The 12,428-nt window shown below is 41.5% G+C and overlaps 1 pseudogene; it reads left to right on the top strand.

Moving 5' to 3' along the window:
* The first annotated feature begins 4,662 nt into the window (after positions 1–4,662).
* LOC147325833 (uncharacterized) lies at positions 4,663–12,129 on the top strand (annotated as a pseudogene).
* The last annotated feature ends 299 nt before the right edge of the window (positions 12,130–12,428 follow it).

Genomic DNA, 12,428 nt, shown 5'->3' with positions numbered 1-12,428 from the left:
AAGTCTGGAGTCTGTGAGTGGCAGGATGAACTTGGCTAAAAGTTCGAGGCTATGGTTTATGATGAGTAGAGCCCAACTTTTACGAGTTTGTGTTTGGTTACTTGACTACAGTTCAACAGATTTTTCAGTTTTCCTGAAGCTTTAACTTTGAATAAAGACACCACAAAGGTAGGTTTTTCTTTATCTGCTTATTCCAAAGACTCAAGTGTAGGTAAAGCAGGAAATAAAACATGAAATAATTAGATATATTTCAGGTATTTTACTGCCAAATGTGAAATTCTGCCAATGTTATTGCTGCTAATGGTTGCAGCTGTTTAAGTATGAAAATTTGCCATTTATTATTACTTATCTCATATGCTAAAACTGAAAAAAACTTTGAGTTTCATCCTTTTTAATAGTTGGTTTATTTAGGAAATAATCTGTTAATCTGCAATACTATCTTTATTTAAATACTCAAAACCAGAAGCTGTATTTTTGTGAAAAAAAAAAAAAGATATCAAAGTGTGATCATGGACGTTAATTTTGTCAGTTATGTTTCCATGCCTAAAACTCACTCTTTGACAATAAAAACACACCACTGTCATACTAAAATTTAAGAGGTTGAAAGATTCAGCCATGACACAGTAAATCTCTGGGGACCCAGGGGTGAACCGTGGGGAACTCCAAACCAAGCCTGGATATATTTTGAGCATGTGTTTACAACATAGTGTTCCTAACTATCTAGATTTCCTAAAACAAACAAATAAATAACAACTCTGTTTTGTGAAAAAGAGTTCAGAAGTGAGGAGACAGAGTAAAGCAAAAGGGAAGAAATCATACCAGAAGGTCAAAGCCCAGGAGAGGAAGGCCGTTGCTGAAGGAGCCCATTCAGGGAGGAAATGAGGCGAGTTTGTGGCCAAAAAAACCCCCAAAAAAACCCAAGGAGAAGCAAGATCAAGAGGGACAAGTGTATATGTTGAATCACCAGGAGGATGACTAATCCACCACTGAGACTCTCTTCTGAAGTAGCGTACAAACTCGACTCAGCTGCCAAAGGCATGAGAGGAGCAGGCTAAGGAGAGGAAGCTGCTGATGAAGAGGTCAGCCCTCTTGTTAGTTTTCTTGACAACCATAACTTACTAGTGATTAAAAATGGCAGCAATAAAGTCGTGTATTTTGATCTTCCACCTTGTCACATTTTTTAAAATGTCCTCTGTTTTTTTGTTGATTTTTTTTGCTGTTTGTTTAAACTCTGTATTTCCGGCTAATCAGGATTTGTGTTCTTAGTAAATATTGTTGAATGGCTTTTTGCTAACGTGCGTCATAACTCGCATGCTTGCTCTAAGAGAGCTGGCCTGTAATGTCAGCGTAAGTGTCGTGTATTTGTTTCTGTTGTTCTCCTACTTAATTATTTCCGAATATTTTCGGCTGGTAATAATGACATCTGGACCGGGACTCTTTTTGCCTGTCTTTGAACTGTTGTGAGTTTACAGAAAGATTTATTTACAGGCATTGTTGTGTCTGCTCGCCAGGTGCAAAACAGTCTGCCCTAATCAAATCTGATGCCGTGAGTGCTTAGAGGTTCTTCTGTCTGCTATCAACCTCTCTGCTTTGTGAAAATGCAGTGTTAAAGAGACAGGATGCACACAGTTTGTCGTCTGTACATGTAAAAGTGTGTGCAGAGCAACATTGCTGTATATATCTGTAATTTTACAGGGCTCAAAATATTTTGGTCAGTAATGTGTGTGTAAGCAGCACTGTTGCCTCACAGCAAGAAGGTCTGGGTTTGAATCCATCATCTGGCTGAGGCCTTTCTGTGTCTTCTTGCTCTCCTCATGTTTACATGGGTTCTCTGTTGGTACTCCGACTTCCTCCCACAGTTCAAAGACATGCAGTTAGTGGGGTTAGGTTAACTGGTGATTCTAAATTGCCTGTAGGTGTGAATGTGAGTGTGAATGGTTCGCTGTTGCTCTGTGTTAGCCCTATGACACACTGGAGAACTGTTCAGGGTGTATCCTGCCTCTTGCCCTATGGCAGCTGGGATAGGCTCCAGCCTTCCTGTGACCCTGAAAGCAACAATTAAGGGTGATTAAATGGGATTAAGCACGCTCTTATGTTTAGCTTGGTACATATTTATCAGCATGTACTGTATATTAGCAGAGAAATAGTAATAATTTAAAAAAAAAACGAACGAGTAAATAATAATCCAGGAAAAGGTCACCAACATGTAGCCACACATCTGAAAGCATATTGATTTGCTCCCCTGATATTTAAAGGCAAAGGTTAAAGGTATCTGATCAACAGTATGGGGATACTTTTATGTCTGGATTGGTCCTCAACTGTTCTAAACTCTACTGAGTGAAAAGAAAAACTGAACTTTAGCTTGACAAGCAAATTCTGACTCCTAACTTCACTATTTGCTTGTGTGCCTCCTGCTACATGGTTTGGCTCACTAACAGGCCCCAATAGCCCTTACAATTTCTCATTGACTGCAGTCTCCATGGACAGATTATTTTACTCCTAACAAAGAATATATTTTTATATATGCAACCAGAACAATGAAAATGAATAAGTGGTGCCAGGCATAGAGAACACCGATCATATCTTGTGTCTCTCTCAATCTCCTAGGAGTAATTTTAGTGATTGTCACCAACTGGCATTCAGCTTTAAAAAAAAGCTTGCAAAAACATAACACGAACATGGGATTTTAATTTGCTGCTAAAGCTGGCTGATGTAAAGTTTCAGATGGGGTCAAAAACTAACGAGGGTGGGGCTACGGTGATGGCTACATTCATTATTTGTACTGTCTATACATGTGGCACTGTTGTCCACCTATTCCAGGTTCTAATTGTAGTTTATGATTTGCTACATTTACTTTTATTAGAATCTCCTGACTGAATATCTTACAGCCATCTTCTACAGGCCTAGCAGAGCTTGCTAAATATACTAGTTTCCGGGGGAAAAAATAGAGCTATCTTCTCGGTGGATGCATTGTCTCCGTAAACAACTTATGCGACTCTACACCTCCAACAGATTGTTTATCTGTTGTTCATCTGCTGAGTTCAGTGACCAGCCATTCTATTGTGACATGTAGTTGTGTTAAGTGCCTCTCAGAAATGCTAGGCACAATTGGCTTTTGGCATCCGGCCTGTTATCAACAGTTAAAGGTTTCGGTATGTCAGTAATTTCGGCCATGATAACTACTTGCATGTTTTCAAGTCATCAGCGGCCTCGGTGAAAACCCCCCAGAGTAATTCTCACTGATCCGTAGCTCTCTCTCTCTCGCTCTCTCTCTTTTTGGAAGAGCATGGAGACCACAGGGGTGTTTACATGTGTATTTTAATGGGAGGTCTGATGGTAGTGAAATAAAACACGTCTGACATTTTTATGCATTTCAATCTGCTTTTTCGGTTCCAGTCCCAATTTTTCTGTCTTCACTTTACATCCTTCACCTAATTTTTTATCTCATTTATCTCCAACCTCCTCATTTTTCACATTTGCACCCCTGAGCCCTGCTGTACATCTCCACGGTTTGTCACTGCTGTGCGCCAACTTGCATTCCATCTAATACAACCGCATTTTATTGTCATATAATTAAGTGATGTGTGGAACATGTTTGCTGTGTTCAGCCACCAAGCCATCAAATGTTCTCAGTTTGTCTAACACAGGCTGGCCTTGAAATAAGACCCCGCAGCAGACGAATGGAGGGGCGTAAGAGACGCATGCAGCTTAATTGCTGCAAGATGTAACCTCGCCTGCAGCCCGCGGCCTACAAACACACTCGCACACATTTATGCATGTGAAAGCCAGCACAAACACACAAGCATGTGTGCAAGTAGAAAACACACTGAAGGAAACACAAACTGGTCTAAGTGTGTTACCAAGTGACAGCATGGCAACGGAGGAGGGGGTTCACATGCTTTCTTTTTTTTGTGGAAAAGCAAGGTTTTAATTCAACAAGAGGCCATCCTTTGATGGGGAACACTCAAAAGCACTTCTCTCTGAAACCAAACCAAACCCATCCAAAATCTACGTCGTGCATTTCCTTACGGCCATGTTTAATGGATAAAAGATGATATTAATGCAAAGATTCTTTGGAGTAGTCTCCTTTTGGCTCTTCATAAAAGCCCACAAAGCATTACTGAGTAGAAACGCTGACCAGTATGGGAGGGGATTGAGGCAGGAAAGAGGCCTGATTTGATCTTTAGCAGTTTTAAAAACCACAGGGATCCCCTCTAAATTAAGCCATTACAATATAACATTTCCAGGACAGCTGATACGGTGCAGCATGTGAACATTTAGTGCTGTCCCACGCCGATGAAAAACGATAAAGAATGTGTGACCATCATGTAGTTCCATAAAGAATCAATTGGGAAAGTTGGAAAAGCTGTTCACTGGAACATTTCCTATGGGGAGGAGAAAAACAAACAAACAAAAAACGTACATTTGAAGACTTGAAAAACATCATCTCGATTGTTGCTCCAGGCCGCACGCTAGAATGACATCACAAATTACGTCCTTGACTCTTTGGTTTCTTGCTCTCGGAGAAAAGCAAGTTGGGTCCCTTAAAAGGGGATTTTACAATGCTACACCATCTCTGGGCACGTCGATGATGTTCCCTGACATCATAGCGCTCACTGCGGTGGCAACCCAGGTCACTGAGGTACAATTACACTCACCACTATGGGAGACCGCAACACAGCAGACACAGAGAAGTTCAGCAGGAGGGTCCACCACGGAAACACTGCAAGCAGTGCATTGCGAGTGGTTATAGAAGCCATGGTTAAGTTACTGCAAACACAAGAAGAGCTACTGATAAGGTGCCTGTTCTGATTTAGCACTGAAGTTACATGAGAAGGAAGAAGATACCATTTACTGCGCTGTGTTTCAGGAAAACATAAGTCAGCTACCAGTTTGTGTATGCACAGTAAATATTCAAATATTGATAGTATTTAAGCCATAATCGTTGTGCTGCATCACAGATTAAACATGTTGTTTTCCTCTGAAATAGATGTGGGATAGTTGGATGAGTTCCCTGATCTGAGCAAGTTTTGGCTACAGATGCAACCCCTCGAGATATTTATTTCTGCATCTGATTTAGCACAGAATGATTGCAGCAATACAGTCTGGAGGTGGGGTAATAGCAGCGGGCAGAACAAGGCCTTTGATCAGACCATTTTCATGTTTATGTTTTACATTAAAGCATCTTACAAATATGTTAATAGTGAGTGTGTCCCGGGGCACCTACACTTTAAAACCAAACAAATCCTACAAGAGTATCACATGATCGTGTGTATGTCATGAAAAATGTGTGCAAATAAACTTTGGTAAGGAGCCACAACAACAGCAAAAAAAAGGGAAAAAAAAGTGCAGCATGCTGTTTCAAATTGTAAAAGAGGACACAATTACAACATTTCTGTAACAACTATTAATTGAAAGCAGGAGAATCACCTTTTGAAGCCCATCGGCTGCTTTTCTCCAACGGGACTGTCAGCTTGTACGTGTCCCTTTAGTGTTCATCTATGCACTGACATTCTGGATGCCTGGTGATTTAATTGTCATGCTCTGCCCCGCCATTCTCACTCTAGACCAGGCTTCCCAGTTTCAGGTCCTCTCGCTCACTCCAGCCTCCACACATCAGGTTCTGATGAGTCTAACTGGAAACACGTGCTCCACGCTGGCTCCCCCGACAGATGGGACAATAATCATATTATTAATGACACAGAGAAAGAGAGAGAGAGAGAGAGAGAGAGAGAGGAAGAGAGGTAGGGTGGGGTGGGGTGGTGTTCAGGGTGGGGGGAGTGGAGGAGGAAAATCCACCCTCCTCAAAGGCTTTCTGGTCTTAAATAGCTCAACGCTGAGCTGCTGACGCTTCTGAGGAAGTTATTATAGGAAAAGAGCACCTCTGTGTTTGCATATGGAATATCCTCTCAATTTAACTCAGTGCTCACCAGGCTTAGCCCCGTGTCACTCATTATAAAGCAGCTGAACTCTGGATGGACCCTGGTTCATGCACTGACTTGGGAAAATGTGTGTGTTTCAAATATATGTAGCCTTCTTTGAACTTTTGTTGTAGAGCTCATCTATTTTTCAGTGAAATTACGTGTGTGCCTGAGAGAAATGACACTTGAATACAAATCGTTCTGTATCCACTTTGTAAATTCAAAGGGTCACTTTATTTGATCTCTTTCAAGTGGGTGGGGAAAGCAACAGAAAGTGAGCACACACGGCCAGCAGAGCGCACGGATGCTGTCAGATGGCTTAGCTGAGGAGGCAGCTAATGCACATGCTCTATTGGCCCGTAACATGGACATCTTTTAGCTGATGCTTCAGAGAGTGACTTTGGAAGGATTCAATAAAAGGACTGTCAGTGACAACTTTCTGTGCTGCAAATTAAAGACAAAAAAACATTTAAAACCTGCAGTTCCTCGATTGGCCACTTGAATTTGGCTCCAAAAGGGGCTATTTTTCAGACTCCAGTGTTACAATATCCAAATTTTAAGAAGAAACAACAAAAAAGCAAAAACAAAAACAAAAAATGTGTTATTTTATGCATAATTAGAGGCTTGGCCATTTTCACTCAAAACCTTTGTCTTGTTCACCTTCTGGTTGCACTCACAGGCAATCATTCTGCAGTCGCACTAGAGGACTTGGTAAATGGAGACAGCAGTATAATGACTTTCCAGTCTTGTTGCCTCTGATATGGTTGCTTCAAAGACAGGAATCAGGTTGGCAACCGCTTGCAGCCGTCTTCGAATGTGCAATGTGCTAGGACAGCAATACAACAACAATAAGATGGAGTCATGCTGCTATCAGTTTGAGTTTAAATGCGTAGGCAATTATTTGCAGTCTGCTAGTGATTAACTGTGACAAACTGGTGAAAATCTCTAATCTCTCGCTTTTTACATATATACAGAAATTCACATTAACAGTCAGAGTTTGATAGATTTGCAGCAGAAATTCAAAAAAATTCCTCAATAAATAGTGATGTAGTTGCTGCAGGATGGCAATTTAACTGCAAACCTTGCTCAGCAACCCTGCTTTTATAAAATAATTAGTTGAGTCCCTCATTGCAAGGAGACTTATAAATTAGATGACAGTTATTTGCAAAAATTCACCAAACTGTCTGAGAGTGATTGCAATTAGTTCAAGATAGACAGCAATTGTTTGCCTCCCACCAGGTAAATTGTGGAAATCACCTTGCAGTCACCTGGTGAATGGTCAAACAGAGGTTGACGGTGTTGCTGGCTTGACTTCTGGATCACCACTTTGTTGCTACAACTAACTGCAAAGCAAAATAAATCAGTGCAATCACTGAGCAACCGCACATTTTTCAGTCACAAAGAAGTTTCCGTCAATTGTGACTGAGCCATTAAAGGAGTCAGGTGTTTAGTTTATTGAGGTGAGCGCATTTAGCCACCATAGCCTTACAAAAAAAGAAAGAAAGAAAATGCATTTAAAGAACAATAATAATATTAATATTGTGTGGCTAAAAGGTAGTTTCACAGAGATTAGCTTGGATCTCTGTGAAACTGCCTCCGGACTGTATGCCCGAGGAACAAAGGTGCTGGAACAAAAGTGTTGTTTCCCAGTGCTGGTGGTTTTTGATGCATCCCTATCTTTGTCCATTCAGTTTCCTGAACAAACTGGAGACACAACAATGAAAGCCAGAAAACAAAAAGAGGATAAAGAATAGGTCATTTTGATATTGTTTGACTATGTCTCAAACTATCAGGTGATGCATATTACTGTGGGAAAAATGGAGGCACCACAAGTAAACAGAGGAAGCTTTCAAACATAAGGCAAAGTACTGTAAATTGAAAGAAAATAAAAAACCTACTGATCACACTTTTCACTGTTAGTTCTGCACAATCGAGAAGAAGTGGCTAAAACGCAGTGCATCACTTCAGTGCCCTGATTTTGGATTACAAAGGAAACAAGCTGAGCTCTGTTAGAAGCTGAGTCACACAGTCCAGATTCACCTGCACCAAATTACTCAAGCAGCCCAAGGCTGTGTGTCTCACCAGAGCAGGAAACACTGAGCAAGTACAGATTGTGGTGGTGGTGTGGGGGGCAAATTGCGAGAGTGGGGGTAGCTTGATTTCGATTTGGAATAATGTTTGGGTATCCACATACTTTTGTGTATGTTTGTGCAATAAACAGACAAATGATCTGTCTTGAACAGAACTCCACACAAATTATGCACAAAAATAAAGGGCACATGCTGAGAGGCAATTAGGTGGTCCACTGCCTTAATGACTTATTTCACCCCCGGTCACTTCTGATTCACTTTGTATCAAAGCACCGGAAACTACATTAACGCTGAGTCAAACCTCCAGGAACCACCTCTGTCTCTCTTTCATTTGCCTACTCTCTCACAAACACACTCACATGCTTACAGTACCTCTGCATGCACACAGGAAGGGGTCTCTTAGTTTGTGGCCAAGTGACCAAAAATTTACAGGCGCGTTGTATGAACCTGTGGCCGTAAATGTGCACGTGTGTGTGTGACAGCGTCTGAGACAGCGAGCAAGAATAAAAAGGTCCAACACTTGTCTATGAGTGCCTTATTAAGAAGGTGAGAAGTGAGTTCGGTGTCTGGAGGAGGGGGTTAATTGTGCTCTTAAAAGAGGACTTCAAAGCGAGGCTGGTGTCAGAGCTGAGGGGCAGAGGAGTGAGAGGATGAAGATGAAGAGGAGGAAGGAAAAAAAAAAGAAAAAGTAACTGATGTTGGAGGTTTAGGGGAATTCGTAGGACAGAGGTTATACCAATCATTTTGAAATTCCCTGAGGACAAAAACCCCCTTAAAGTCACAGTTAATTAAAAAAACCAATAAAAAAATCAATCTCTGCTCAGTGTTACCTCTCTTAGATGTTTTTAGACACGATTTTCAGATATGTTTGGAGGCTCTTTGGAAAATCAGAGGAAAGAATGTAAAGAGGAGATGTTTCCATCAAGAAACAGGAGCAATGAGAAGAAAAATTAGCATTCAACGCTTTGAAGTAACCTGTTGTTTGGTTGAAGACAGGCGCAGCGGGGCTTCCTCAGCATTTTGATATTATAGAAACTCACTCAGCTGATCAGTTTCTCTAGTAAGTATGTTTCATTTAAGGCTGTTTTTTTTCCTAGCCAAAATTAGCACAGATTAACACCCAGACCTACATTTAGCTGATAACTCATTAGCTGCCCACCCATTCAAATATGTTCTGATTAATTAACCGAAAAATCAAGATGGAAAAGCCAAAGTGCCATACTTGAGGATTCTAGTTGACCAGAAATGTTACATCATGGCTGCTACTTCTGTCATTTATATGCAGTCAATAAAAGGTCTCCCAGGTCAATGTTGACAGTAGTTTTGAGATATCATTCTTAAGCTTACTGTCAAAGCTGCCGGGGCGAGCCGTGTGGTGTTGGAGGAAAAGGAGGACCCAAAATGCAGGCAGTGACTGATGATTCGAGTGACGTTTATTTACAAGTGGTGGAGTGGCAAAATCAGGCAGTGAGGGAAGAGAATTTACAGAACAAACCTAAACTGGGAAAGCTAAATAACAAACCGGAGATCATATGAACGGGGTGAGAGGCAGCGAGACGAGGCCGAGGACACCATGAAACACAGGATACCTAGAAACACAGACGAGCCAACAACAAACACAGACCGACACCCACTAAATATACACACACAAGGTAATCGGGTAATCACACACAGGAGGGAAGAACAGCTGATCCTAATACACATGATGACTGGAGGACACAAGCTGAACACAATGACAACAGACAGAGACCTTCAGAATAAAACAGGAAATCTAGAACCCGAACAGAGGAAAATAATCATAAAACACAAAACGCTGGGTCAACGACCCAGCACCATGACACTTACTGGTTCTTAAACTCGGGGAAAGAGCCACTGCAGGTGAGTGTGAATGTTTAGGTAAAAACATAGAGTTGAATATTTAAGCTAGCTTTTTTAAGTTCAAAATCCTGATTTTCTTTTGAATCTATATCATCAATTTGCATGTTAGAAAAATTTAGAGACCCACTGCTCAGATGGAGGGCTTGCTGTGCTTTCATCACTTGTTGAAGACTAGGGCTCTGTCTTCTTGTTCACTCACTCACCAAATAGTTTCTGCAAGTCCAAAACAAGTACGAACCACTGGTACATCTACTGGGATGTGCCACTCCTGCACAATTATTTCTGGCTGCTCGAAACTGTCTGCCACTAAAACTGATGGCTGTGGCACATTTATGGCCACATTTGCCATTTTTGTAAAACTATATGTCGGAACTGATTTTTAATTCTGACTGCAGCTGTCATAGCTGTCACTATGGATTACACAAAGTTTTGCTCCTACCTCCTCCTTAATGGGTGGGCCAATGTGAGCAAAACTTTGCACAAAACATCATCACACATTAGTGATTAAATGTTGTTGTTTTTTTTAAACATGTCAGATTATTGGCTAAAGCACGTTTGACACATTTGCACATTTGTTATCTTCTCCAGTTAAGTTTCTTTCAGGTGTAATGTTCAACTTTTGTTTCCCATATGCAACTTAAAAGTGCATATGGGACAGAACAACTAATTATTTGTATTTTTTTCCTTTTCAAAAGACGAGCCAGTGTCCGACTGAGACTGAGACTCACCAGTAACAAAATCCCATTAGCTCCATATCTAGCTGCCATTCTGCAGAAGACAGAAAGACGGGCTGTAATGCATGATGGGCTTTGTTGATGGATGCAGTTTACAGCTTCTGTACACTGCTTGTTGGTGTGTGACAATTCAAGCACAATTCATCCATCTATCCATGTTGTTCAGCTTCTGTCACAGGCTGGCTGTGTGGAGTGAGGAGGTGAACCCAAGTGCGGACACATAAAATAGACAAAACCTGAGTGCAACAAAAGGAGCCGTTTATTCAAGGCTGGTGAAACAGAAAAGGCAAAGGCAAAACTAAACCATAACCAAAACTGGGTGATCTAAACATAACAAAACCCTAGAACAAGAACATAGACATAGAAACCTGACATGAATTCATAACCCTGGAGACATGGCATGAAGCGGAAACAAGGTAGGATAACAATCGGACAAGGAATGAATGAAAACACACCGACTAAATAAACACAGGAGGCGATCAGGGGAAGTAGAAACAGATGGGGAAACAGCTGATATGAATGAACATAATGACGTCGCAGGGGAACTGAAACTAAAAACAGTGAACATGGTACGCCAGACCTCTTCAAAATAAAACAGGAAACAGGAGACGCAGACATGACAACACGAGCTTGACAATGCAGGTACACGCAGACATGAAACACATGAAGGGCGAGGGAGACTTAAACACAGGGGAGTGAGGACACAAGGGGAATCTAATAAACCTAAGAACTATGATGGCAACCTCGGCGTAATAGAAATGAACTTAGATAACCTAAAGAACTTAAATATAAACCATAAACATCAAAATATATTAAAACTCAAAACACTGGGTCAGATGACCAAGGATCATGACAGTCTAAGGAGCTTGGAAAGAAAAGCATCTGGATTTCTTTAAGTTGCTTGAAGACGTTTCAGCTTTCATCTGAGAAGCTTATACAGGAGAGTCTTCTCCAGGCATGACATCCCAGTGTACTTCGGACACAGCCACACACTCAGACAAAAACTGGCTCATCCAAAAGACAGAACTCCTAAACACATACTTAGCAACGTGGTGTATGCTGTACAGTGTAGCTAGGAATGCTCAGACCTCTACATTGGAGAGACCAAACAGCCACTTCATAAACGTATGGCACAACATAGAAAAGCCACCTCGACGGGTCAAGATTCAGCTGTCTATCTGCATCTTAAGGATAAAGGTCACTCTTTCGAGGATGCCAATGTTCACATTTTGGACAGAGAGGACAGATGGTTTGAAAGAGGAGTGAAAGAAGCCATCTATGTCCACTGTGAGCGACCATCTTTGAACAGAGGCGGGGGTTTACGACACCAACTCTCTGCCATCTATAATCCAGTTTTGAGATCCCTTCCCAGACGCCTTAACGCCCACTCACATCCTGGGCCTACTGACCTCAGGAAATCACATGATAGGGTGGGGCCAGGTTTCATCCGAAACCCTGGCTGATTGGGACCCACACCCGTTTTCACTCCTTGTCTCGTGTGATTAGGTAGAATTCAATTCAATTTTATTTAATTTTTAATAGCGCCAAATCACAACAGTCGCCTCAAGGCGCTTTATATTTTACAGTAGATCGTACAATAGGATCAACAGGGGGTCCATGTCCCTCTTGGGGATATACTCCCATAGGGCTTAAATCTGGGACTCTCCACCATGTGACCCTGGAACTGAAGAAGCTTCTCGAATGAGAGGTGAAACGTCTTCAAGCAACTTAAAGAAGTCCAGACGCTTTTCTTTCCAAGCTCCTTAGACTACGATGACCTGGATGACTGAGAACCTTCAAAGACA

This window comes from Aulonocara sp. 'chitande type north' Nkhata Bay, linkage group LG7 (assembly GCF_057382095.1).
Source record: "Aulonocara sp. 'chitande type north' Nkhata Bay isolate Kocher_YH1m ecotype deep benthic linkage group LG7, A_spYH_male_GT1.1, whole genome shotgun sequence".
In the NCBI taxonomy this organism is placed as follows: domain Eukaryota; kingdom Metazoa; phylum Chordata; class Actinopteri; order Cichliformes; family Cichlidae; genus Aulonocara; species Aulonocara sp. 'chitande type north' Nkhata Bay.
This window is presented reverse-complemented; position numbering and strand designations above follow the sequence as displayed.